The 4568-nt window shown below is 41.7% G+C and overlaps 1 pseudogene; it reads left to right on the forward strand.

The window, feature by feature from the left end:
- Positions 1-544: 544 nt before the first annotated feature.
- LOC103735744 lies at positions 545-1475 on the forward strand (annotated as a pseudogene).
- The last annotated feature ends 3093 nt before the right edge of the window (positions 1476-4568 follow it).

Genomic DNA, 4568 nt, shown 5'->3' on the forward strand with positions numbered 1-4568 from the left:
GCCAAATTGAAATCTTTTCTGCTTTACCTCCTTACTCAGCTGTATAGACGGCCACCATCATTTGTCTTCCAAGTTGGTGGTCTAGACAGAAGAGGAGGCAAAGAGGAATGAGAGTCACAATTTGCAAAGAATGATGTGGTATACAGTTGGAGTCAGTGCCTTTAGCTTACTGAGGATGAAAAATGGAATAAGTTAATCATAAAATAATGAGGGAATTATCATACCAGACAGCCATCAGCTTGAAGCTCATATAAACAGTGTATGTCAGAAGGAACCACATAAATAGACAGTTGTATTATTAAATGATAAATATTTTTTTCCTTTTGTTATATAGATAATATTAAAATTAATAAAATAACATGAAGAGCCGAAAATAATGTCACAGTGTATGAATCGTGTAGCACTGAATTCTACTGCAGATGCTTATTTTTTGTCTTCATCTACCACAGATCAACATTAAATGTCTCATGCTATGATGAAAATCAGATACTGAAGGAAATCCTGTTTTTCACCAGAAGGCATGATCTTGCAAACATCTAAATGCATGGCAGGTTGGAATTACACAGGTATGAGGGAATTCATTCTCATAGGCTTGACTGAAAACCCTAACTTGCAGGTTCTTCTCTTCTTACTTTTCAGCCTTATCTATCTCATAACACTTTTAGGGAATTGGGGGATGATTGCCTTGATCTGGTTGAATTCTCAACTTCATACACCAATGTACTTCTTCCTTAGCAACCTCTCTTTCTGTGACATCTGCTACTCTACTGTCTTTGCTCCTAAGATGCTGGTTAATTTCCTTTCAGAACAGAAGTCCAGTACATTCATTTGCTGTATTCTGCAGTTTCCTTTTTTTAGTATATGCAACCACAGATAGCATCCTCCTTTCTACAGTGGCTTATGATCGCTATGTGGCCATTGCAAACCCCTTGTTGTATACAGGAATTATGACCCAAAGTGTCTGCACGCAGATGGTCCTTGTATGTTACTTAATTGGGCTCCTTAATTCCCTGACACATACAGTAGGTTTGCTCAGGCTGGACTTCTGTGGTCCAAGTATTGTGAATCACTACTTCTGTGACATCCCTCCACTTTTGAAGCTCTCATGCTCTGATGCACACACCAGTGAGTTGCTACTTCTGGTCTTCTCTGGAGTGACTGTCATGTTCACTTTCTTCATCATCATGGTCTCTTATATCTGTATCATCATTGCAATCATGAGAATCCACTCGGCTGAGGGCAGATGAAAAGCCTTTTCTACATGTGCCTCACATCTGACTGCTGTGACCTTACTCTATGGGTCTGGAACTTTTAGCTATATCCAGCCAAGTTCTCAGTATTCTCTGGAACAGGAGAAGGTCTCTGCAGTGTTTTACACATTGGTCATCCCCATGCTAAACCCACTGATTTATAGCCTGCGAAACAAGGATGTGAAAGAAGCAGCAAAAAGATCAATACTGTGGATGAGAATCTAAACTTGACTCAATCTAGGTTATGACTCCTCAGCAGTAAGAAAAGATCAAATTATGAAATTTGCAGGTAAATGAATGGGTCTAGGGATTCTTACATTAAGTGACGTACCATACATGCAGAAAAGCAAGTGATGTATGTTCTCCCTCATTTGAAGATTGTAGCACCAATCTTTTCAATGTGACTATATAAATTCTGATGTAACAGCAGGAGCCGGGAAAAGGGAAAGGATACATGGAGGTAAAGAAAAAAAAGAACCTGAAAGAGGGATAGTAGGGAACAGATGTTACTGGGGTGGGTGGGGGTGTTGGGGGGCATGTAGAGGTATTGGGCAAGGATGAAAGGAGGGAGGGACATGCAAGAGGCCATGATGTGTGGGAGGGAAGGATGTCAGGAGAGGGAGGATAATGGGAGACACGTGGTATTTTAGGGAGTGGGAGGATAATAGCAATACTATGACAAAGAGGGAGAAGGGAGACCAGATGGAAGAAAAGAGAGTGGAGATGAATGAATCTTGGGAGGCTAAGAAACCTAGAGGGAAAAGTGATGCCCTTGAAACACCATGAGAAACGCACATCCTGTGTCTGAAAATTAATGCATATATGTACCTGGGAACTGCTTGGTAATAAACACAGTGCCAGACAGAAGAAACTTCCCTTTTAGTGATTGTTTGAGGTGGTCCAGGAAACTCATTTAATTACTCTTACCTATATGAAGTATTTTCATATATCTGTGGGTTTGAAATGCTTCAAAATGAAAAGTTAAAAAATTTAAAATGAAGTACTTATAAATTAGAGAAAGATGTTTACTTCTGGCTCAAGGGACATAATTCTGACCCCCCAAAAAATTGTGGAAAAATAATAGGAAAAGGAAGACAAGAAACAAAAGTCATGATTTGAAAAAGAATGAATAGTTGTTAAGGAAAGAGAATGGGAGGAATGAAAGTTAAAAATGTAAACATGCCTGGGAACAAAACAAACAAAGGAATTATAAAAAATTGAAAAGGAAAAATGAAGAGGAACATAGACAAACAGTAAGATAGAGATTATTGAAGATAGATGTATGGTGGTGCAGGGATCTCGGGGCACCAGCTGCTAGCGTGGTGCGGTCTCCTGTGCTCACCTGGGAAGCGGCGGATCTGCCGCGCCTCTGCTCCTCGTTGTTGGCGGGTCCCTGCTTCTCCGAGTCTCTGTGGATCTCTGCTACCGGGGCTGGCCCGGTCGAGTTCCGCCCCAATTTCACCCGTCAGCTGCCGGGTCAGGCGGGAAAGTGCGGGACAGCTAAAGCTGGATTTCCGAGAGTCGGTTTACGAAGAGACAGGTCTCTCTGGGAAGGCTGGATCGTAGGCAGTAAGACAAAAGACTCAGCTCAGTCAGTGGTACAGCCCTTTTATTCAGTGACTCAGCTTGGCTCCAAGTCTTAGTGATCCAGCAGCTCCAATTATTGAGGGAAAACCAGGATACTTTATACTGTGGGGGTAGTGGTGAAAACCTTAACTGATAGGTACTTTGTGGGATCCCCTATTTACATGTGGAAGTGGGCTCCTGCCAGGCTGCCAGACTGCCTGAAAATCACACAGAAAAAGCTGACAGTTCCTGAGCCAGAGGCCATGTTTCTGTGATGGCTGCTTCAAAAGATGAGTCAGGAAGATGCTGGGAAGGCACCCTGCTGAAAAAGGAATCTCTGCATATGAGGCCAAGCCCATGGGCTATCCGGACATGAAGAGACTGCTACTTTACACAACAGGGGTCCCCAACATAGATGGATGATACAAGAGATATTGCATGCATAATTGATTAGCAGATGATAGATTGATGGATGGATGGGTGCAAGGGTGGATGAACAGATAGACTGACAGACAGAGGTAAGGAGATAACTTCAGGAAAGCATAGGGAAGCTTTTGGTGCTATCTCAAATGATCCAAATGCTAAAGATTATGACCCATCAAGATGAAAAACTGCCAAGTTTGATCATTTTTTCTATGAATGGTTTGGATAAAGAAAATGGACCTTTAAGCACTGTCTAATGCTAAAGTTATTAATGTGATCATGTAAGAGCTTAAACATAAAACTTGCCTTCCTCATTAAATGTTGTGATGCGTATGTAAGACATTGTAATGAAGTGTAAGAAGTTTCCACAAAGGCTGACTGACTTCTGAACTCAGATCTCAAATGACAACGCTTTTGTGGAGATCTGCTTGGGGAGAGAAAAACACTTATCTTTAGGAGTATGGCCACTGGTTGGTTATCCATTCTCCAGTAGGTGACCCTATGCCCATCCTCATATATGCAGTGTCAAATGGACTCCATGGGTTAGAAATAAACAAATTATAAAAGGAGGACATGAAGTTTGGAGGGAGATAAGATGGGGCTCCAGAGGGGGAGTGAAGGCTGCCTATGATTAAGATATGTCATATATATGTACAAAATTTTCAGTGATAAATGAGAATATTTTTTAAAGAAAGTTTTGCCAGAAGGAAGCTCAGCCACAAACATTGTGTATGATTTCTACTCTCAAGCACTTGCCAGCCTTGTGTGTCTCTATGAGCCAGGCACAAAGAGGGCAGATTTCCTTTAGAAGCACAAGATTTGCTGGCAAATTTGGGAGCAAGCTGGACAGACATAGTGATGTCTTTCTTACTGTCTTAGTAATGTTGACAGTGCCTCACTAGTTAAGGCTTCCATACAGTTCCAGTGCTGCCTGGTGTCTCAGCAGTCCCAACCCCGAGTCAAGGGTCTGGAGGAGCCCTGGAGAGACACGAGCCTTCAGTGCACTGTGGAAGCCCAAAAGAATTTATTCTAATATCAGTGAAGGAATTATCCAGGTCTTCAGTCCACACATTGTGGTCAATAATTGGGTGATCCTTTTGAGGAATATACTTTTCTGCTCACAGGGGAATGTGAAGGTCTCTCTTGAAGAAAATACTGTCATCTTAGGTTTCTAAGATATTTATATTCACAGGAAAATAGCTAAAATATGTAATCAGAAATGAAAACACACAGGTTGCCACCTAGTTAATAGGCAGAAGCCCTTCAAGCTGGAGTAAGAAAACAATTCAAAAACCATGGCTGCTCCGGTAGATGAGATGGCCCTACACC

Source organism: Nannospalax galili, unplaced genomic scaffold, assembly GCF_000622305.1.
Source record: "Nannospalax galili isolate Female #2095 unplaced genomic scaffold, S.galili_v1.0 scaffold1417, whole genome shotgun sequence".
NCBI lineage: Eukaryota > Metazoa > Chordata > Mammalia > Rodentia > Spalacidae > Nannospalax > Nannospalax galili.